Below are 24,344 nucleotides of genomic sequence, written 5' to 3'. Positions count from 1 at the left end.
ATCAAAATTTCATTCCTTTTTATGGTTGAATAATATTCCATTGTATAGATATACTACAGTTTGTTTATCAATTCACCTGGTGTTGGACACTTGGAAGCAACCTGGGTTGCTTCCAGGTTTTGGCTATCATTCATAATTCTACAATTAAAATTAAATAAGAGTAGCAAACACATAAGAGTAACAAATAACCCAGTAGAGACTAGAGAAAAGAGAAAAAAATCACATAATTCTTTTTATTAAAGAATAAAAGTAAAAAGCAAATAAAAATGGCAGAAGGGCTTAGCGATACTAATCAGGGACATGAAAAAGAAAATAAAGTCACACACACCTGCACATGCTGTTCCTTCTACTTGGAAGACTCATTATGTCACCTACAGATAGATAGGCACTTCCGACTGGCTACTTCTTCCTTATTTCCCTCTGCTCCCCGAAAGGACCTAAAGCAAAAGCACTCCAATAGTAACGAGCACATCCAGCATGAAGATCTTGGTTTCTAAATTCCATTCTCTGCACAAAAGAACCAGAACCTCTTGAGGAAATGGCTGATTCTAGGGCTGGGAAAGGGAAATTACAAGATGAGCCTAACAGATCTGGGGCAAAAAAACAAGTAAGGAAGTGCTCCGAGAATGATGGGGCATGTCGGTGGGTCACAGGAGGCACCTTACGGGGCTCCTTCTGTACAAATCTGTAACGATTTGAGCATCAAGATTAATAATAAAAGCAATGGATCATTACTCACTCGAACGACAGAAAAGAATCGATGAGTCTGTATTGATGCGTGTGTGTGCGTGTGTGTGCAGAGAGAGAGGAAGGGAGGGGGTGAGAAAGAAAACACTTCCTTGGATGACAGAAAACTCCCTACATGTGTTCTCTGTGCTAATTAATTAACGAGGTTTTCTGTCCTCCCCACGCCTCTCCGGATAGCAGACCTTTCTCTCTTCTGGGTGAGCAAGGACAGAGCAGCAGGCAGGCTCTGGGGAGGCATCTGATATTCAGTATGTTTCAGTGTTTCCAGCAAGAAAATCAAAGGTTCACAAGGCGAGTACAGATAGCACTCTACATTATGATTAGATCTTACATGTCCGCGGGACTTCACAATTTTCAAGGCTATCTTGATTGCTGTATTGAATTGAAGAAATGTGCAGGTTGAGAGGTTATTCCCATTTTGCAAACTGGGAACAATGAGGCTCAGAGAGTCAAGTAAATGCAGAGATGGAATTACAGATGAAGATTTCTAAGTTGATGTGTTGTTTGAAGAAATATGTTCTATGGGACTTTCGTCCTAAGAGAAGCAGCATTTACAATAGTCAGGTATGTTTGATCCATTTTCACCACACAGTAGCAGTAGCCAAGCCAAGCATGAGGCCATCTGGCTCATGAACCTGGCCAAGTTTAAAATTCAAAGGCCATGCTCCATTTCTGCCACTAATTTGCTCTGTGGCCAGTTACTAACAGCGCGATACTAGTTGTCTTGTTTGTTTTACAAATAAAACATGGAGCTCCATAATGTAGACAGTTAGGAAAAATTAAGGTTAGATCAGAACCTAAGAGCATAGAGAGAATTATTTTGCTTCTGCTCTCACTAACACTTCTAGACTTTAAATGAGGATTTGCATGTGGCGGTTCGAATCTTGAGTCTGGATTATTTGAAACATTGTGAGTGAAGAGTGAAGTTTACATTTGCAATGAGATCTTCCTCTGAAAGGACTGAGCTCGAACTACTACTTAATTTTCTATGTTTGGAAAAGGAACTGAAGTAAGCACTTAAACCCCTTTCCCCCATTTTTGTAATATGAGTCAAACTTCAGGAAAGCTCTCTTCTTTCCCCACACAAAGAAAATTTTTATGTTCCTATCTGGCGTAGAGCTATCTAATGACCAAAGAAAATCCCAAGATCTCTTTTCCTGGAAAAGCTACTCATTTTAATGGAACAGTCAGCCTGTTAGGGAGAACACAGCAAACGTAATTGGCAGCCACAGAGCAGATGGTTCTCGGAGTCTGTTGATGCACCTGATACAGCTGAAACAGTTCTTGAAAGGCCACCGTGTGGTTTTTAAATTGCAGGGAACTGAAGATTATGAAAACTTCAGTGTTATAATTTGTGGTATCATTTAGTATTTCTACAAACTGTTACTTCCACATTATTCTACGACTAGAATTCCCAGAGAGGAACCGAAAATGTTCTTTATATTTGTTCTGGACGCAGTTTCTCAATGAATTCTCGATTGACTCTCAACTTTAAAAAGTTAGAACTTCTCAAATATGTGCTTTCAGCATCAGTATTCTAAAGCATAATGTTTTGTGTTCAACCAAGTGCTTTCATGTTTACTGTTCATTGAACAAATACCGCGCATCTCCAAATACAAGATACTGTGGGGAAATTAAACTATTGACAATCTCTTTGCTTACGGAGCTTAAAATACAGAATAGGGGTAACGCCAGTGTTTCACTTATTTGTAAAACACAGGTTGGTCTAATAAGTGACAGAAGAGAAGTACTCAGTGCCCTGCAGATGCAAAGAAGGGAGAGGAAGGGGTTCCCGAGGTTGGGAGGAAGCTTCATGGAGGAGATGGCACTTGATGGTCGGGGGATGCAGCTGTAGGGCGGTGAGATGGCAACAGCATAAGCAATGATGTCCAGACAAAAACCTGCGTGACAAGTACACTGACAGTCGACCTAATCGAAATGGCAACGTTGATGACTACGGTAATCTATTGCTGCTCAAATTACTTTAAACGATTCGGTTTCCTATAACACACTGACTCCAGCATTCCAATAATTTTTAATGGTTAATGGTTACACGCTACTCCTATTAGAACTGAATAAAACAATGGATAATATAATAATGTATGCCAATATCTAATAACTACAAACAACCTTATTTAGAATGTAATAAAAACCCATGACTACTTTTGTTAAATCTTTGATAGAGTCGAAGTTCAAACGCATAAACTTTGCCTTGATAGACCGTTCCATGATATCAGGACTTCTGTATATGAAAGTGATGGCCACTGAATGTTCTAGGCTTTTGTTTCTTAATCCACGAAGCAGAGGCTTAGCTCACTTGATCCAAATAACTCCGTCTAGCTATATGATTCTTTAAACACAGCTACATATTATCAGTTGCCATGTAGATGTCCAAATAAAATACATTTTCAAACGTCAATGCCTGAATCTGCCACAAAATCTAATAATTTTTAAAGAAAATATCATTTTTTTTAAGTTGGGAGACAAGAAGTTGCCCGGACACAGAAGTGTCAAAAGCAGCCATCTGGAGGTTGTGCTGAGAAGACCTGCCAGGACACTTGAGTGCTGGCCTGAGCGGGGGAGAGGAAGCAGGTGTGGTGGACAGAGAAGTGCCCTGACTGGGAACAGGAAGTGTGCTCTGTTCCCAGCTCTGCTACGGACTAGCTGCATGACCTTGGACACGTCCTTACACCAACCTGGGCCCCAGTCTCCCTGGCTATAAAATTGATCCAAGTGGTGCCTTAGATCCGATGAAGCTCTGTGAAAAATCTATGATTCTATGTGAGACATATGATTCGACATCTTGGTGCTAAACACAACAACAATGCTCAGATTCACCAAAAGAATGTCTATCATTACTTTACACAGGCACTTTTGAAAATTCAGGAAGTCTTTCCTACCACCCCTTCTGTTCCAACCCAGTTTTCTGCTTTTATTGCTGAGTCTTCTGATTAAAATCAATTGTTCCCTGTTGTGTCAATGCCCCTGTTTATCTCCTGAGCTCTTCCAGGGGGCTTCTGAAGCCTGTGGGAGACCCAGCTCTCCTGTTCCACTCAGTTACATGGGAAACAAGACACTCCTGATGTTTCTCATTGCTAAAAATGGAATGCATTCAGCCTAGAGCTCCAAGTTATTAGCCTGTAAGATAAGCAGAAAGATAATTGAAACTCAGAACAGCTGCAGTCCCTGCTAGGTCCTTAAATTTCTAGTAATTAGGTACTAAAGGGAACTTAGCAAATGTGAGTCTTTCATTTGTTTGCAAAGGTCATGAAAAAAAACTTTAAAAAAAATGAGGGTTATAACAGTTTATAGAACACATATATTTATGAAACAATTATTAGTAGAAAGATGTTCTGCTTGGCATTAAGTTAACTTTTATCTCTATTTTATATGAATTATATCCCTGGGTAAAAAAAGGAACCAAAAATTAAAATTCCTATTTGTCGATAGAATTTAGCTTTGTCTTTGCCAAAATTATCTTCACAGTGCAATTCATATGCTTTAATGCATGGACATTATTTTTGGCTAAGCAGACTTTGTATATATATTTTTGCTTCATTCATTCATTCATTCATTCATTCATTCATTGAACGAAGGCACTTGGCTTCAGGAGCACTTTGCTTACTGCTAGTTCAGATCCCCAGTAAGAATATATTCACCCAACAGTTGCAATAGTAAACATGGAAGGTAAATAGTACAGCCTTCTTCTGCCCATGAATTTACTTGTTCATGACCTAAGAGATCATTCCCTCTCATTCTGCCTGAATCCACACATAAAAAATGCTTTCTTAAAGAATTTTAGAAGCTTTTATTATCACATTACCTTCTTAGATGAATTCACAAATTACATTTTCTTTCCCACTTCATTTATCACTTGGTTAAAAATGGCTATAGGACACACTCTGGAATGAATTCTAAGGCAAAGAAAGATATGTAATACAGTGTATATGTAATAGTTATAGAACTAAAGAAGAATCAGCCTATGAAATGAACAGGAAGGAAGCATAAGGTAAGTTCCAGAAATGATCTAGGATGGGCAAAGGCTGGTGGGAACTCAGGCCCAGACTTTTGGAGGATTAAGGACAGTACATGACTACGTGACAGAGACCATAATCAAAGCAGTTACTTAGAATATTGAGTGCTCCTGCTGGCAGCCAGCGATTTTGAAGTCACCAGGAGGGAAAACATGGGCTTTGTGTGTGGGGCGGGGGGGTATGGGTGGGAGGGGGCAGGGTGCAGAGGACACATGGAAGTCTATTGTTCAGTGCTGTACCATAAGAGACGCTGATGCTCACTGGGGCTCATCCTGCATTAACCCTTGCTGCAATCCTGGAAAGCAGCTACTATTACTCTATGTTTAATCAATAAAAATACTTTAAAATTACGCTTATGCAATCGACTAACTTTCCCAAGGTCTCAAAGCTAGTAATGCCTGAGTCAGTGCCCACACCCAGGCCTACTCCAACTCCAGAGCAGATCTCAGCAACCCAGCCCCCCAGGGACAGGCAGCCGCTTCCTCTCTGATGCACCTGCTAAGTACTTCCTGCTTCTGATGCTCCTGATTGTACTGGAAACATCACAAGGATCATGATTCTCTATTTTCCACTGACCTCTCCCACTAAGTGCTGTAAACTCCTCAACTTCGGGTCTGATCAAATCAGTGCTAAAGGCATGTAACAGAATACAGGCCTTTGGTATCGTACCTTATGAATATTGGCATCTTCCTATTTGGCTTACACTTTCCCCATATTGACCAGTGTTGCAGGTAAGTCCTTTCTCTACAGTCCGCATTGCAATATCTAAAGAGAAGGTGCAAGATTTTGAGTTTAGGTTCAGTTCTTTACCTCTTCCCGCTACCCCTGTCTTTCCCTCCCTCCCTCCTTCCTTCCTCCATCACTCCACCTTTCTTTCTTTCTTCCTTTCTTTTCTTCCTTTCTTTTTTTTCTTTCTTTTTCTTTCTTTCTTTCTCTTTCTTTCTCTCTCTCCTTTCTCTTCCTTCCTTCCTTCCTTCCTTCTTTCTCCTCCTTCCTTACTTCCTTTTCTTTCTTTATATTCTTCCTTCCTTTTTCTACATTGTCCATCCCTAAAACAAGCATCTGAAAATAAAATGGCATCTAAGGAATATAAATATTGTGTGTGTGTGTGTGTGTGTGTGTGTGTGAGACAGATAGACAGACATGTGGGTTAGTATGTAGTACGGACTTTAAATTTTTAAATTTATTATAAATTATTTCAAACATATAAACATGAAGAATAATACAATGCCCATATACTCATTCCCCATCTTAAGAAATAAAATCTTTCAAATACTGTTGAATTCCTCTAATGGTCTACTCCTAAATACTTTCTGATGTTTCAAATAGAAATTATATTACCTCCTTCCATTTCGTTTTTAAATTAACTTTTCGTTTTTAAATTAACTTTAAATTTCATTTTTAAATTGTTTTGAAAAATTTACTTTCATTAGTAACAAAAGATTCTATCTTCTGTGACCTAATTCTATGTGTACTTAGATATCTCTCTGTCACTTCACATCAAATCACCAAAACCAGAAATCACCAACTTCCCCACCAAACTGCCACCCACTATGGGTTTTCCCGTTCTGCAAAAAGCATCACAATTTTCCCAGGTCGCCAGCTTAGATGTGTCAGATCACGTGAGGTTCTTTCCTCTGCGGCTCCCGCTAAACCTCACCAGTCTCCAGATGCTGCCGCGCTGTTCCTCTGTGCTGGTTCCGTCTCCCTCCATCTCTTCAGCGGCCCTAGGCCGCTGGTTCTCGAACTGTCATCCAGGGGCCCGTGGGAATCCCCAAGAGTCTTTCAGGGTATTGTGAGGTCAAAACGATTTCCGTGGTAATATTAAGGTGTTATTTGCCTTTTTCACTTTCTCTCACAACTGTATAGTGGAGTTTTCCAGAGTCCACATCTCATGTAACATTACAACACACTGAATGGATGACAACTGAATGTACGACAATCTAGGTGGAGTCTGTTAAACCACGCAATAAAGAAATTTGCAAAAGCGTAAAACACAGTCATTTTTTTCACTATGTTTTTGGTTTTAAAAACATATTTTTCCATGCCAACACATTTATGTTAATATTCATGGGTTTATTGTTGTTATTTTTAAATAATTTAATACAATACTTTTAAATTTCTCTGTTTTAATTTCAAATGTGATAAACACTGATAAAGGCCACACAAACCAAAGCCCTTTGGGGTCCCCCATCATTTTTAAGTAGCCACGGATCCCAAGACCCACAGTTTGAGAACAGCTGCGCCGGTCCATGTCCTCGCTGCCGCATCTCTCTAGCCTGCAACACCTTCTCCATGATTTCCCGGCCTCCGCTCCTCGCCTCTTCTGTCCGTCTACAGAGGACTGCTGAGTTCGCCTTATTAAGCAAATATTATCCTTCATAATATTATTTCCCTGCTCACAATCCATTAATGTAGTGATTTTTAAATCCTATAACTTTTCGACCTTATCAATCTCTAGCTTTATCAGTCATAAAACCACTTGCTTTAGGCCAGCCACAGGTCAGGACAGTTGTACTGACTCCAGAAAATACTTTCCCTCACCTCTCAACCTTTGTTTAGATTGTTCTGTCTTCCTTCCCCTCCCTGGACTGGGCACCTCTCATCCGCCCAGTCTGAGGCAACATAGAGAAGTGTAGAGTTAAGAGCATGTGCCTTAGCACCTGGCTTGAATTGTTACCTCTTATGAGCTATGTGATATGGGCAATTTACCTTCTGGAATTTTAAAACAGAAAATAAAGTACAATAGTACCTAGTTCAAGTGGCTGTTGAAAAGACTACGTGAGAGCATATTTAATAAAGCAGGTATTCAATAAGTGTTTGGCACTGTTGTGATCCAAATCCCGCTAAGTAAGATTCCAGCTTGACCATGAAGCCTTCTCAGTCTTCTTCATCCAACACTGTTCCCCTTCTTCTACTCCATGGGGAGTCTTGGCCTACAAATCTTGACTTCCCAGATTAGAAAAGAAGTGGCCATGTGAACTAACTCTCCCCTTCGCTCCATAGAGGCGCATATTTGTTTTCTTAGACTACGCAGTGCTGTTACACCTGATTCCATGAATTCAATGTGTGTGTCACTGTCCCTCTGCTTTCCATAAAATAACACGCACAAACTAATGCTCAGCTGACAGCACCACAGATAATACATCTGATCTACAACCTTTCATTCATCCTGCCCTTCTCAGAACAGTTGGGCCAAGTCTTCCTTTAGGATAATAAATCTATTCATCTGAAAAAGGAAACTCAAACAGGAAACATTTTATAGAGAAAGGCAGATCTGATGATAGAATCATCCAAACTACACAAAAACGAGGCCAAAGGCTGGTTGATTCTGGCTGCAAATCACTCCCACTGTGAAATGACTTCTAACTGTCCCCAACTTCTTAGAAGTGTGCTGGGAATTTACAAGCCTTGAAATCTTCAGTTAGGGCTCTGTCAGTCAAGGATGAGAGGCATTGTGACAGGGTGTGGAAAAGCGTCCAACCTGGAATCCCAACGTGCCCGGACTTGCTCCGAGGTCGCAGATGGCTCTCGTGACTGTGAGTCGGTCCTTTGGCCTCTGGAGATCAGCTTTACCGTCTGCTAAATGGACCACGGTCGTTGTGGAAACAAATGAGATTAAATACATGTATTTATTTACATTTATATAAGATTGGTGTATAATTCTGAACTCTGCCTAACATGAAAATACTTCAGAAGTTAAAATTCTGAAAGATTTATATGTGTTAGCCTTAAGATAGTCCAATACGTTTCTTTAAAAGCTATATTCATAAATGGCCTAAAAACACAGAAGCATTCTAGTTTAGCACAGGAACGCAGAAGAAGCAAGCGTGTGGAACCATTCTGCAAACAGTTGGGCGTTACCTACCCTCACTGAACATGGAGATACTCTACAACCCACCAAGCCGACTGTTCCGTTTATACCCAAAAGAAATGCAGGCGCAAGGTCACCGGAAATGCACGACCGTGTTCCCACCGGCACCGTTCATTATCCAGACACGAAAAAGCACATGCAGGATAATTCCATTTACAGAAGGTGCAAAACAAAACAAACAGAAGCAAAAACAAAACAAAACGAAACCAAAACCACAGGCAAAAGAGGTTGGTGGTGGTAGAAGCTGGGGTTCTGGTTACGCCTGAGGGTAGGAAATGGTATTGACCAGCACAGAGCAAGTGCGGGGCTGTGGGATCAGGCTCCAATCAATGTCTTTCTCGAGATGAGTGCTGGTTGCGTGGGTGCGTTCAGTTTGTGGAAAATCTTCAAGCCGTACACTTCTGAATTGTGTATTTTTATATGCATATTTTCCTTCAGAGAAAGGTTTACTTAAAAAGCATAATAGATACATTAATTTTCCATTTGTCTTTTTATCTTCTGTGGTTTTTTAAAAATAAATAAATATGACATTTTCTTGAAACTTTTTTTATTTATAAAAATTTCATCTACCAAGATAGTGTATTGCTTTCATTGTGGCATCAACTAAATATACTTTTTTTAACAAATTTATTTGCATGGGAAAAGCTTCCTTTTTTAGAAGGAAGAAAGGGAAACTTTTTACCTTTTTCTAAAATGGAGAAGTTGGGTTTTTTGTTATAGTTTAGAATCCATTACTTTTTAAACTTGGCAAAGAAATAGTCCAAGAGGAATTTGCCGGGACAACCTGAGTAAGTGATGATGGAGCTGGAGGGAATGTTTGGACTTAAAGTGCTATATATAACCATAACCGATGTGTTTAAACCAACCCTAGCAGCACTGGGCGACACCTGCGGTGTGTGTCTCTTTGGATGAAAGTTGTGGCTAACTTGTTTACTCGACCGTATTTCCTGACCTTTATTTTAACATGAGCCTTGAAGGGAAAAAATGTTCCTTGCAAAAACATTTTATCTAAAGTTTTAGAAAAAATTCTAAAGGACATTTCAACTATTTCATGACACCATGACTAGCTTTTAGCATTAAAGCTTAGCGCTAAAAATGCCTTCCCAAAAAGTCTATAAACAAACCCAGACACATTTGCCTATCACACATAAAATATTTTGTGACAAGAGATCTTTGATTTAGGGAAGAATTCAGATCGTAAGAATTGTTACTTTTTACGATGCTGTATTTTTATTTGAGACCATGTTGGAGAGCATGCTTGGAACTTTGAAAAACAATAGCCACCTATTAGCCATCAAGACTGCATAACATGTTATAATCACGCTCTGAGAATTATGTCAGCTAAAAAGTGTCTTCCAAAGCTATCATATCCAAATGCTTGCCTTTCAGGTCTTGTGCTGGGTATGTCAGAGTATGTCTGACGCAGGATCCTTCTCAGATGGGTGATGAGGAATAGCTCGGGGGTTCTTCTTGGGCCAGCCTTGGTGAAAGGGATCTGGTGTAAGGAAGTGCCTCTCTCTCTGCTCCCTTACCCGTCAAGCATTTTATATTAAATGATACAGAAGTTTAAAATCCAGTATCTGAATGGTATAGACTCATTTAACCAGTAATTCACTGATCCACTAAAATGCTCTTCACAAAAGCCTTTTTCTTTGGAATTCTGGAAAGAATTCAAGAGTTCTATTCAGTAATTTTCTATGTTTCTTGTACATACCACTAACACCATGTCAGTCTTATGCATTTTTTAAAAATTTGTATCTCTAGAATCCAGCCAATTTCCCAGCACATAGTGGGTTCTTAAAAAATGTTCGACGAGCACATTAACGAGTGAATAATATGAGACCCTGAGCCATAAGGGGATAAGAGGAGTCAGAGCCCTTGACAGAGCTATAGGCTGATAATATCTCATAGAGTAGACCTGGAGAAGACAAACTCAGTCCTCGAAAGGGACTCATTCCAGGGCATCAACTGGACTGAACATCTTCAACTGTGCAGATCACCCTCCAGGCCAAGCTGATCCACTCTCCAAGACTTCAGAACAACGACTGAAAACTTCACCTTCACAGCCAGACCAGCCCGAAGGCTGCAGAGCCCTCTGGCCAGCTCCACTGTCTACTCTGAAGCTCTATGGCTTTGGGCAAATCTTCACTCTTTCTGAATTCAGAAATATTTATTAAATATTTGTTATTAATGTCTGCTATGTGCCAGAAGTTGAAATTTTTGCATCAATTAATCACTTTTAAACTCATTTATGTCCATAAAATAAGGATAAACATATCTACCATACAAGGTTATTGTAAAGTTAAATGTATTATAGTATGTAAATCCCTTAACGTTTAATCTGGTGCACAGTAGGAGTTCAAAAAAAGATAGCTATTAATATTGAATGTAACGAAATACAATTTAATCCTAGTCAAAAACAAAACACGATTTGGGAAACAGTACAGCACTAATAGAATATTTTCTGATCTCTTCTGAATCGTTGCTGTTACTAGTAGTTTGTAATTAAAATTGGCTTTATCTTTGTATTTGACCCAATATGTTGAAAAGTAAAACTAGATATTTCTAAACTGTAAAACTCTAAGTAATGATTATATCACTATGACGCCCTGGATGCACAGCTGTTAAACACCTAGTTCCTTCTTCTAAGCACCACCACTGTTCCTCAGGGTAAACAGAGCTCAATGGTGACAAGATCAGCAGTATTTTCCAAAGTGTATGACAGCCCACGTGTACGAATACTGAAAATTAGCCTTAGGCCCTCTAAACCCAACATGAACTTCCTTTCACGTGAAAATATTAAAGCTTCGTCGCTGAAGCAAAAAATCTACCTTCTATTATGGAACAAATATTTCAATATAAATCAACTTAGTCATTTATATCTCAGCATCAATAGACTTAAAAGACCTTTTTCTAAGCAAGTTTTGAAGGGTATGAAGTGAAGTAAGTTTCTGGAAGAAAATGGTTTTCAAGCGCCGGAACCCAGAAAGGAACACCACGTGGGTGGGCGGGTTGCACGCAGGATCTGGAGAAACGGGGATGAAGTCGAGGCCAAGAGCACTGGAGCCACTGCACCTACATTTAATTTTTTTGAAATTTCTAGACAATCAAATTAATGATAACCAGATCGTCTGTCCATCACAATTCATTAGATCATGAGACCATCGTGCCAAAAGTGGTTCTGTGACAATGACCAGTCATTAAAACTATCTAGACTTCAGATCCCTTATCCACAAAATAAGAATTGCATTAGACAATCCTCTGACAATCTATGATTCATTGATCACCAGCCTATATTAATGGTTTTCAAACTTTTCACGATTATCGATGGCTTCGTGACATGCAAAGCACGCTCCCCTGCCCCCCACCCCAGTGATGTTCACTGCACCCCACTGCAGATTCTTGGACCGCTGGCAGTTACTCCACCTTCCACTGTACCAGATACTGTCAGTGCCCCACGCGTGTTCCTTGAACCCCATATTCAGTTGCTGTAGGCACCTTCCAAGGGCCAGGGTCTGCCTCTCAGTGCCAAGGACTCTTGCCAAAAGCATGGAGGTTCAAGTGCCAGGAAATTAACTCCCTGGGAACAACCTTCAGCCGACAACGATGGGAGCTGGTGTGTAAGGGTTCAAGCTTCCTTGCCTCCTCAGAGGAATTATTCCGAGAAGCACACACCATTTCCCAGAGCTCCGCCCATGGAATTCAGCTCCAGTTGTCCACACTGGTAGCTGCCTTACTAACTCACCCTTTATTGTCTGTCTCCCTTCCCTGGATTTCATTTCCCAATGTTCCAATACATATTTCAACGTCAGAAGAAATACTGGAAAATCTAATTCTTCGGCATTATCTGACAGCGCAAACACACCTTTCCTATCGGGCCCTGAATTAACTAAGATTTAAGAGACACTGCATTGGGGTGAGTGCCTACTCTGATGCTCAGAAATAAAGGGCATGTGCCTTTAAAAACAAAGCCAACAACAATGACAGAAAAACATAAATTCCAGTTCCTCAGAATGAACAATTTACCCCTAGAGTAAAGAGAAATCCAGAGATGGAAAGTTCATGTGCTCTCACATTTTTCTATCAAAACTGCCCCTTCCCCAAATTCCCCTAATAAATGTTCTTGTAACATAACAATATCTGATACCAAAAAATCCCCAATTTCATACTTGCATAATCACATCAACAATCTGATTTCTATGGTATTATGTTTTGTGGATTACGTATATAATTAAAAAAATGTTTATCATTGTGTTTCTTATAAGTATAACATTAATAAGCTGATAGGGACTTAAATTGAAATGACACCTTCAACCTGCAGATAGTTTATTAACTCATAAAACAGAAGATAAATATAAGTAGGGACCTTAAAATTAGCTATCGAATCTTCCTCCTCTCAACACCATGACTGCTATGTGCCACTGATGTTTCCTCTGGGTAGCTCCGAGTCCCATCGCAGGCAACACAAGCAGTTTTGATGTGACTTTGACTCCTGGCACACATAGGTCAAGGAGCTTGAAAAACAGCTAAGCTGAGCAACTGAGAATCTAGCTCTTTACCTTCTTCCTCTACACACAGGGTTTCTAAAACCATCCTCTGCTGAGCCAAATGCCACATTGTCCTGAGACAAGTCAAAATAAGAGCCTGTCTTCAGGGTAACAGAGGTGAGAGCCATTGGCTTTTGGTGAAACACTCTACCACCCTACTCTCCACACGGGTATGGCAGCCCGCTCTGTCTTCTCCCAGCCAGCTTCCAGGAACTAGGTCAGTCACATTTGGTGAGTCTCTTACACAAAGTCCCAATGACGAGTCAAAATCCTGAGCTGATAGAATGTTCTCCAGTTTTCTGGGTAAGGCAGCCACTGTCAATACTTCTCTACTAAACCTAGTTGGAACTGGAGCATCCTTTCTGAAAGGTGTGTTGTATGTGAGTATATCAGAGAGCGTTTTCCGGGCATGCTGCCTAATCCAAGTTCCAGGCTGAAAACAGCCAGTATCCAGTATCGAGACTAAATTATGAAGTATATATATATTAGATATTGCTGGAGGGTATATCTTGAAGTGGCAATATAGCTAGGAAGCCATTTCCTTTTTCATTTCAGGAATGTTTAAAGAAGTCGTTAAAAACATACACAAAGTACAGAATGATTCAGCCATTTGGCCAAATGTCACCATTCCAAGACCTCACAGAGGTGGCCTTTGCCAATTTTCTTAAGCACTGAACCAAGATAACTGGATGAGTTATCAATCAGAGTTCTCAGGAGGCAGAACTAATAACCTTCCTGGTAAGCACCGTACAGACGTAAAGGTCACATGCACTGAGCAAGGATACATGAGGGCTTCAAAAAATCATTGAATGAACATGAAAAAATATTGTGTTTAAAATGTGAAGAGTTCTGTAGATTTACTAGGAAAAAAAGAAATAATATAGTTTTAGAAGACACTTCCACTCAATTTTAACTTTCAAACTTCATTCACGTTCAGTCTCTAAATCATTTCCCTTCACGATAGCCCACACGCAAGAGAACTCGATTTCTAAGCTCTGGCCAAATTTGACACAGGTAAGAAACAACACAGCGAAGCTGAAGGAAAAAACCTTTGTAGATTTCAGACCTTCATTTAAAGGGCACCTTTTAAAATCTGTTTGCATCACCTGAGCAAAATGTGAAATTCAATGAACACACCTTTTCTAAAGGTTCAGATCATCCAACTTCAACCTCGACACTTCTGCTAGAAAACAGAATGACAAACTCATAAGATTAGACATATTTCAGTATGTTTCTTATCCTTCCTAAATATGGGGATGGGGAGACAAGAGACACAAATTTCAGGAAAAAATTTCCTTTCGAGTAATTCAATTTGGGGCTTTGACCCTAAAATAAACCAAGAATGCAGAAATGTAATTGTTTTGAAATTAATAACGGTATCTCACTGAAATTCCAGAAATTTTAACTGAGAAGAAACACAATAAATAGAACATGATTTTTCATGTCACTTCTGTTCCAACATTCCCACGACTCTGACTCCTTCCCTCTCCCTCTCTCTCTCTCACTCTTAAGGACTTTGTCCTCCCTGTTCTCTATACCACATGTCCCCCCGACCCTATCTTAAGGACCTGCCAGCTTTGCTAGCACCAGGGTCACAGACTATATCCCAACTGTAGGAATGCAAATGACATTACAGGGGACGGATCATAAATTTATCAAATTATTGAAAAAATAATTCAGAAAAAATTGATAATGAGTCAGTAAGTTCATTTTTGGATAATGAGCCACTACATTTGTACCTCGTCCACGCAAGTGGTATCTTATTAATTCCTCCAGGTCGTTTCATGACATATTGTTGAGAAGCACAAACTCTGCTGCCTTCCTAGTCCACCCAGAAACATCCGAAACACAGGACGACGTTCGCTGCAGTTACACGAGAAGTTTTAACGAAAACCCACACAATATACATGTCACGGAGTAAGGAACGTTTCAACAGCCAGTATCAAAGGTTTTGCTGTGGCCTCAGCAGTTAGGGTTTTATTTCTCTCATGTAGCAAGAATTCTTCAGGTAGACAAATGCTGGTGTTAGCTGAGCAGCTCAACTGTCAGACAGTGACTCTGAAGTCCTTTCCCTCTGTGAGACAGTTGCCCTGGCCCCTGGGAACACATCCCCACTTAAGACAAAAGAAGGAGGGGGCGGGGCAAAGAAACCTCATCTGTCCTTTTATTAGGAAAGCCGAAGTTTTTCCATAATCCCACTCCCTCTACGCCCCACCCCAACTCCCCACCGCAGTCTTCTGCCCCCGCTGCAGGGGGGGTTGTGGAAGCAAGCATGTGGCCCTCCCGGCCGCCATGGGAGAAGCAGGCAGTTGGGAATAAATGGTGGGTCACCCCACGCACGGTCCGCCCACGTGTGAACTTCGAGTGAGAAGATCATCGTGGTCGGCACTGCCCTGTCACCTTGGCTGTCTGCACGGGGCCTTACTGACTTTCCCCAGCAGGTAGGTGGGACCTTGCGGTCACTGGATCCTGTGTCCAGCTTCCCAGTTGCTGGGACCCCATCTGTGCACTGATTCTTGAGAGCAACCAAGAGTTGCTGTCATTCCTCACATCCTCAGCATTTGCCACCAAGTCCTGGCCTATCGCTTCCCGTCTTCGAGCAAGGGGCAGACTCCTAAGCGGCTAAAACTTATTTGATCTTTTAGCCTGAGGCTCATGTGCCATTGAGACTTCTTCAGAGGGACACGAATTCTATTACTTATTTTAATCATGGCCAACTTTTCCCTCTTTTCCCTCCTTGCTTTCTAGAGTATCTGTGCCTGTTCCTACCACCAGGGGCACAGAGGATGAAAGACTTGGCAACTGTCTCCCTGTAGTCTATAATATATGAGAAATGTCATCGAACATACGCACATGGAAGGAAGGCGGAGGCAGAAAGTTAGCGTGTCTTCACCAAAGGCTGCTGAGTTTTTTAAGTGGAATTCCTAGGTGCACATCATTAACTGACTGGTTTGCCTGTGCATTATTTTATCAGCTTTTTAGGACTTGGGCACAGCTTCCAGCTGTTCTGGATGCCTCAAGAGTAGATTTAAGAATCACTCTTTCCCATAATTGTTTAGGAACGGTTTCAAGTTGTTATCACCCATTGGGGAATTTTTTTTTACTTAATGTAGCAGATAAAATAACCACAAAAATATCAGAAATCTTACAGCTATTGCAAAGGGAAAAATAACTTTAATGAAGCAGTTTGGTCAATACACAAATTATCAGCTGCATTTTCCTGTACTATGAACTAAGCAATCGGCAAAACTGTTTCCTTTACCAGGTTTCAGCCCCTGTGAGGCTCCACTCTGAGAAATGTCTGAGAGCTCCTGACCCTGGCTGTGCTAGAGCATGGGGGGCAGAGGGGGGCAGGCTGGTGGGGTGGGGAGGGTGGCACAGCAAACCTCTAGCACTCCAGTGTTGTCTTTATCTCAACCCTGTCAATCAGAACATAGGGACCAGCTCAGGATGGGGTGGAAGGACGGGGTCAGTGGTGACCAAGGTCCCAGTGCCTTCTGGTACCCCCTTTGCCGACCTAGCTGGACGCTTGAGCAGAACCTCGGGCTTTTCAGCCTGGTTGAGCAAGTCTCCAGCAGCCCAGCAATGTGATCATTTGTGACTTAAGTGGACCCACTAAGACACTCTCAGGGTTCTGTTGGACTTCTGTGAAATGACGCCTGAGAGTACTTTGCAAAATAAAAAGCCCTTTGTGAATGCCAGGTGTACGCCTGGCATGGTGTTGAATGAACAGATGAAACGAATGTCATTACTCAAATATGAATCTGCATTAGACATAAACTCTATAAGCTAAAATGTACTGGTTTTTTTCCCCACCTTTTGACTCATTTAAATAAAGCTATTTCTTTAAAACATAAATGTAAATACTCGCATAATTTTATTAACACCATCAGTTTTAAGAACTCAGAGTCAACTGATGGAGCATACTCTGCATGGAGAGTCCTTCCATTAGTGGTCAGTAATTTAAAACAAAATAAGGAAACATAATCCGGGATTTAAATGGTAAAAGGTGCTATAGGCTGCCTTTAATCTGTGAATACAGATGAAACTTTATGGAGCTAGAAACCTCTCGACAAGTTCTAAATGAAATACTCTTTTCTTTTTTAAATTACCAAACTGCCAAAAGAGCCAGGACCCAAAACTGCCTAACTCCTACCAGTGCTATTCCCCCTTTTCGAGGTCTCACATGCTGCTCTGCAAAATGGAACACTGTTACTGAAATGCTGTAAGACACCCTTTCCAGGCAGCAGAAAGGCCTCCCTAATGTTAGAATACATCTCTTTTCAAGATGGATTAGGAAATCTTGCCCCAAACAGCTGTTCTTAAACCCCTGTGGAGGCCGCACCCTCGGAATCCCTAGGGATGCTGTGGGCCAGGGTGCAGCTCTGCCATCTTCTTCTCTCTGCCTCCCCTCCCCAGCCAGCTTTGTGTGAACATGTTTTCTGTTGGCAAGTGGCCAAAGAATTTGCCATAAATAAATTAGCTGCCTGTCTGCAGGAAGATAACTTAACTGACTTCCTTGGTCTTGCTAATTTGCCTCGGCGTTGGGAATCGCTGAGGATTGGGATGTTGCAAACCTCTGAAGGATTGTGTGCATGGAAGTTTAGAAATCCTACACTCTTGAACCTTCCATGTGCCAGGAAGAGGCACAAGTCATGGAGTGCAGGTTCCTGTGTCCCAAGCCCCTAATTTACCACTAGTGAGTGGCACGTTCACCTGAAATTTCTCATGGATTTAGAGGTAAGAGTGAAAGCAGCAGATTATTCTAATCTCTTCCTATCATTTTTCACTGAAGATGGTGAGAAAATGGAGGAATTCCAGGTGAGTCCAAGTTCACATGGAAACAGCAGAAAGTCATCACCAGGAATTCTTTCGGCGTGTTGTAGCCTTGAGCTCCGAAAGCCCAGAACCACACATTTCGTTTGCGTAGTGGTGCCGCTAACATTGGTCGACTCTGATTAAAACCCAAAGTAGAATTTTTACAACTATAGGTTTATGCTTTCCATGGCTGACTATTGATCTGGACAATCTGGATCCCCAGAAGAGTCAATTTGGGATCTGCACTTCTGAAACCAGTTCACTTTTTGGTGTATACATTTAGTATACATCACTTTTGTTTTCTAAAAAAAAATCTCATAAACTAAAATGCCCCGAAATAGAACTTTTCAATTTCTTCTGAATGTGTATTTTTATTGACTGAGTAGATTCACTCTCATCTGGATTATCTGTGATGAACTTTAAAGTTGGGTTCCTGTTCAATTTTCTATTATTAAAGACATGGAATGTAGTCAACCAGAAATGTAAAAATCTGAAGATATCGAATGTTAGCAAAGGTGTGTAAGAAAGGGGGCGCATTGCTGTGGCTAGGGAGGGGAACGGAGCACAGCCGGCCGCAGAGCCATTTGGCACTGTCTCGTGTGGCTGGAGATGGGTACACGCTGCGGCCCAGCAATTCCGTTCCTGGTGCCCGTGCACTCTTTTTTAAACTGCTGGCTGACTGATTATGACCCATAAACAGCTCAAGAGATTAATATAGAGGAACACAGCCAGAATTAAAAAAAAATAAAATAGAATGGAATGGAATAGAAAATATCAAAAGGTATCCCTTGTAATTCAAGTATTGTTTTGTAAAAATTTTGCAAAACCAATTTATATCTTATGAGATCATGATCGGAAAAGCTTATAAAATACTATTCTAATGAAACTCTTGTATCTCAGCTCACGTTTATAATAGAAAAATAGTATTTCTAACTTTTTTCACATTCTATGTGTTTACAGCTACTAACAGTAGCCCCCCGAAATATATGTTCATTACAATTAGAATGAATAAAAATATCGGTGGAACATTATTACAAACATGAATAACTTCAGCTCAGGTATCGACTGGATTAATTTTTAAATAAATATTGAGAGGGAAAAAAGGGAAATCACAGAGGAACACATACAGTAGATTCCATTTATATGTGCTTCAGCAGTATGCAAAATTAAAAACTATATCTATTGTGTATGGATACATACACGTGTAATAAGCACAAAATTCACCTCCAGGAGGGAGAGAAGAGGGATCCAAGAGGGAAAATGGGGATTGTAAAGATATTGGGAACATTTTATTTCTTAAATTAGGTGTCAAGAATATGGCTATTTTGCTATTCTCTAAAGTGTGCATATATTGTTTATACTCTTATAGGAATGATACCTGTCATAATAAAAAATATGGGTTGTAACATGTGTTTCCAGAATTCATCATCACGTTTTGTGACTCATGTTGCTCATCTCAACGATGTCACAAATTAATTCCTTAATATAAGTTAAAATACAGTTCTCTTTGATCTATTAACTATATTTCAGATGTTGCTTTAACCCCTCTTGTATAATTTATGACCTGATAGAGATTTCATTGCTTCTAGAGCTAAGTGAAATACAATATTCAATGAGGTCATAACATTCCACGCGGGAATCCATTCTCTGGCTTCAGTAGTTATAATAAACATGCTAAACTACGTCTGTAACACGTGAAGAAGTTCTTTACAAGTTTACTTTATGCTCCTTTCTTTGATACTGCTCCTTACCACCCGTCAGCCCAGCACGGGTGGGTAGGTCCCCTGGGAGTGATGCAACTCCTGTGGGCATGCTCAAATGTATATTTTCACAATTTCTATCTCCATCTTGTTTTACAACTGGATAAAAAAACAAAAAACAAAAAACAAAAACCGAAAAAACAAAAAAACAAACCGACAGTATTTTTAAGGAAAATTTAAGGGAAATAAAAGCAATAATCAACAGAACAAAACAAACCATGGGCATCGCCTGGTATTAACACGTCAGATCTCACCCTCTTCCCCAGCCCCTGGCTGTTTATTTCCATCACAATCACTTTCGCTCTCCCTTGGGGCAGACAGGAGCACACTTTCACGGGTCTAAGGTAATCAGACTGCTTTAGAGTACAGGATCTATCGTCTACCTATTTAGAATGGGTAAATATACAGGTAGTGAAAATGCAGAAAAAGATACTCCATGGATAATATTGTAGTTTATTTGGATAAGCATAAAAACCAAAATTCGGCAAGTGGCTGTTCAATTTAGATTACAATCTGTCCAGATGCTTTTTAATTTTAAAACCTATCTCAAATTCTATAACCTCCACGAAGCTTTTCCTGATCTCCTCTCTCCATTGCCACCCAGATAAATATACCTGTTCTCCTTCTGAGCCTATATAACTTTTCTTATATACTTAGCACTATTCCACATTATTAGTAGTTCTATATGTTCATATATGTTAAATATTCTACTATATATAATTACTGACTAAAATCATTTAAATTTTAAAAAGCAAACATTATAAGCCAGGATTCTAGGTTGTAGGCAACAGATATCTGGCTATCAGAAGCAAAAGTTAACTTAGAAAAAGCATATTGAAAATCTCCTAGAAGAGTATCTGGAGAACCAAGCTTGGCAATAGGAAAGAACCATGGGTATTGAAGAGGGGGAGCCACAGCAGGAAGAGTGGTCAGCACCCCATCCCACAATATAGACCCCTGCCTTCCCTTCCATGCGTGCTACCTGGCTGGGTACAGGAGGCAGGAAAATAAATATCCATGAAGAAAACGTGGGCATTTATCTGAAAATGCCCTCACAGTAGAAGTCTGTACACCGTGAGAGAGGAGTAATTCTCAGAATAAAGGAGAAGAAAGGACGAAGGGAGGGAAGAGAGGAAAGAAAGAAAAGAGGGAGGAAGAGAGAGATCAGAATGGTCAAAATGAAAAATAATGACAATACCAAATGCTGGCTAGGATTCAGAGAAATTGGTCTTCTCATATATTACTGGTGAGAATGTAAGATCATACAGCCACCTTAGAAAACAATTTGGCAAATTCTTGTAAAACTAAACATGCAGTTACCATATGACTAAGCGTTGATACTTTGGGGTATTTATCCCAAAGAAACTGACATATCTGGTCACCGAAATATCTGAACACAAATGTTCATAGTGGCTTTATTCATAATAGCCCCAAACTAGAATCAGCGCAGACGCACTTCATCAGGTGAACGGTTTCACAAACTGTAATGGAGACGTGCTGTGGAATACTTCTGAGCAATAAAAAGGAATGAAATACTAAAATGTGCCAGACTTGGATGAATCTTCAGGGAGTTACACCGAGTTAAAATAGCCAATCTCAAAAGATTATGTACTGTACTATTCCATTTATGTAAGACTTTGAAATATCAAGATTGTAGAAATTGGAGGACAGATAAGTGGTAGCCAGAGGTTAGGGACATAGTGGGCAAAGGGCGGGGAAGAAGAGCACAGATGGTCACACAAGGGCACAGCAGGGGTCCCTGTGGTGTGGAGCCATTCAGTATTAGGACTGTGGTGGCAAATACAGGCATCTACATGGATGCTACATTTTTACATAATCTTAACATGCACACACATGTGCGCGCGCGCACACACACACACACACACACACACAAATGAGTCCAAGAGAAACTGGGAAAATCTGAATAAAATCAGTGGATTGCATCAACGTCAATATCCTGGTTTTGATATTATACTATAGTTTTACAAAATATTACCACTGAAGAAAAATGGGCAACATATACAAGGGATCTCTCTATTATTTCTTATAACTGCATGTAAATCTAAAATTATCTTAATAGAAATCCAACTACACACATACACACACACACACACACCATTATTGAACACCAACTAGGTGGCAAAAATTCTCCCTGCTGACAGTTCAGGATAATGACGGGATAGTGAAAGAGACAGATGAATCACTAATTTCCAGAGAGTATGGCAAATACTATAGTCACAGGTTTGCGCAACAGGCGGCGGGAGCCTGAGGGCCTGCAACGAGCAGGGAGGATTCACAGGGGATTCGACTTCTTTGCCAGACCACAAAACAGGAGCTGAAGCTCACCAGATGGATGGGAAAGGAGAAAGGGGCACTGCAGGCTGAAGAAATAGCGTGGGGAAAAGCAGGACGCATGGAAGGAGATGGAATGTTTCGGGAATGGCTTTGTGTGGCCGAAGCTTCGAGCGAGCACTAGGAGATAAGTCCGGGACCCAGCTGGGGACAGTACTGTATTCTGCCCTATGAAGTTATTATTGGGTCCCGTGGGCAATCTAGAGCAACCAGTAGAGTGAACTGGTTGTGTCACACTAGCTAGTTATGCGACCTAAGGGAATCGCACCTATAAGTCCCGGTTGCCTCATCTGTAGAATAGAAATAAAACTGTTGCGAAGATTAGCTGGACACAATTAATTGTTATTAAGTATTAATTAGTAAAATGAACATACATCTAAAAAGTTTAACACTGTATCCAATAAATATGAACTCTGAGTAGGAAGAGTAGAGACGGGGAGACAAGGAGCGGTAATAGCAGATCGCTGGGACATGAGGGAGTCTGAAGGACCACAGGTGAGGTGATGACAGTGAGGCAGAGAAAGGCTGCGGAACAGACAGGTGGGGACACCCCGAGAACAAGCCGGAGCAAGGGAATGAGCCTGTAGACGGCAGTGTGAGGTGTCACGAAGGAGACCTGGAAGGTACTAAGCGCCTACCGCATACTTTACAGTATTGGCTCATTTAATCTTCATGGCAGCTCTACTAAGACAGGTATTATTATCTCCATTCTATAGAAGAGGAAGCTGAGACTCGAAGACGTAAACTTGCCTAAAACTATGCAGGCAGTAAGTGAGAGAAACGAGATTCAAAACCGGGTCTGGCTATACAATGTCCACGCTCTCCCCACTGCACCAGGTAAATCATTTCCAAGTCTCAGTAAATGGCCCATGAAAACAGCTCACCGTCAGTAATAAGAAATTCTATACCACAAATAATTCTCTGTGACTAATAGGGTTTTTATGCTTCTAGCCTCCTCCGCGCCAAAAAAAAATAGTTAGAAAAAAAAAGGAAAAAAACACATAATTGATTGTGATTATGGCTGGCATTCTAGATGCGAAGAGAGATGGCCATCTAAGCCGAAGGTGGATGTTGGATGGCACCTTACACCATCACCCAGGAATAATTACTCCTCAGCTCTTACCTTTCTCCAGTTAAAATCCCCTCATGATTTAAAAATAATCTCCCAACCTAAATACCAAACTAAAAAGCAAAGATCCAGGAGTCTGAAGGAAGAAATCCATAAGGAGTAAGAGAATAATGGTGGTCAGCTCCCTGCCTTTACCCTTGCTGGGTTCAAATCTTTCATTTCATATGTCAATTAACCATTTAGAGCCCCATTAATAAATCTACTTAATCGCTAGGTAACATACAGACAGGTAAAATATTTTAGCGATGATTCTCTGAAGCCACTTCCTACTGTATCAGTAACATCTGTGATTTGTGATTTATCTATTTTGCCTCTTCTGGATTGCAGAGATATATGGTCAGATTATGTTATTCTCCTTGATTCCATATATATGCTATATATACACATATAGATAAAACGTCTATCCATTTTCGATAATTGTGTTATATCCTGTCTTTACTGAAAACTGTGTTTCTCAACCCTGGTTGTATTAGAATCATCCAGCATCTTTTAAAATAAATACTTATATCTGGACATCCCTTCTCTCCTCCTGCTTCCACCCACAAGGGATTATGATTTAACTGTCTGGGGCGGAGATCATAAAGTTAAACTCTGAAGTCCTGCCTGTGATTCTCACGCGCATGCAGGCTGGAAACCTGTGCGCTAGACTGGGAACTCGAAACAGTGGCCCTGTCGACTCCTTTGTCATTTTAAACTGTGCTTTTCCTTCCTTCTTCGTACGCCTTATGTGTGCATTGAAGTTAGACATACTGTGCAAGACAACAGATATTGAGATAAATAATCGCTTCGTTTGGAGGTGAGCGCCCCTTTCCTTCTGTAGGGCCCTGACTGCAGGGGTTCCCGTCAGTCTAGGCAAGCGCTGGGCTGGGTTTCGAGCTGGCCTCCTGCTTGGCTTTGGCTCTCTGCACTTGGCTTAGGGTTTTTCCTTTGTGCAAGGAACAGAGAACCTGTCTCTCGCAGCCCTCCTAGTGGTATCCCACTCTTGACTTTATTTGACACTTGATAGGGTGACGGAGGTGGGGGAGTGGGGGGAGGAGGTGTTGTCTGATGTTCTTATTAAACCCGATTTAGGCAGACATTGTG

At 40.7% G+C, this 24,344-nt stretch overlaps 1 long non-coding RNA gene across 3 annotated transcripts in view; it reads right to left on the bottom strand.

Annotated features, from left to right (window-relative positions):
- The window catches only part of LOC120585485 (uncharacterized), a 124,515-nt gene that overhangs the window by 74,212 nt on the left and 25,959 nt on the right, over positions 1–24,344 (bottom strand). The window lies entirely within an intron of this gene.

The sequence above is a fragment of the Pteropus medius genome, unplaced genomic scaffold (genome assembly GCF_902729225.1).
Source record: "Pteropus medius unplaced genomic scaffold, Ma_sr-lr_union100, whole genome shotgun sequence".
Taxonomy (NCBI): Eukaryota; Metazoa; Chordata; class Mammalia; order Chiroptera; family Pteropodidae; genus Pteropus; species Pteropus medius.
The sequence above is the reverse complement of the archived record's forward strand: the minus strand, read 5'-3'. Positions and strand labels throughout refer to the sequence as shown.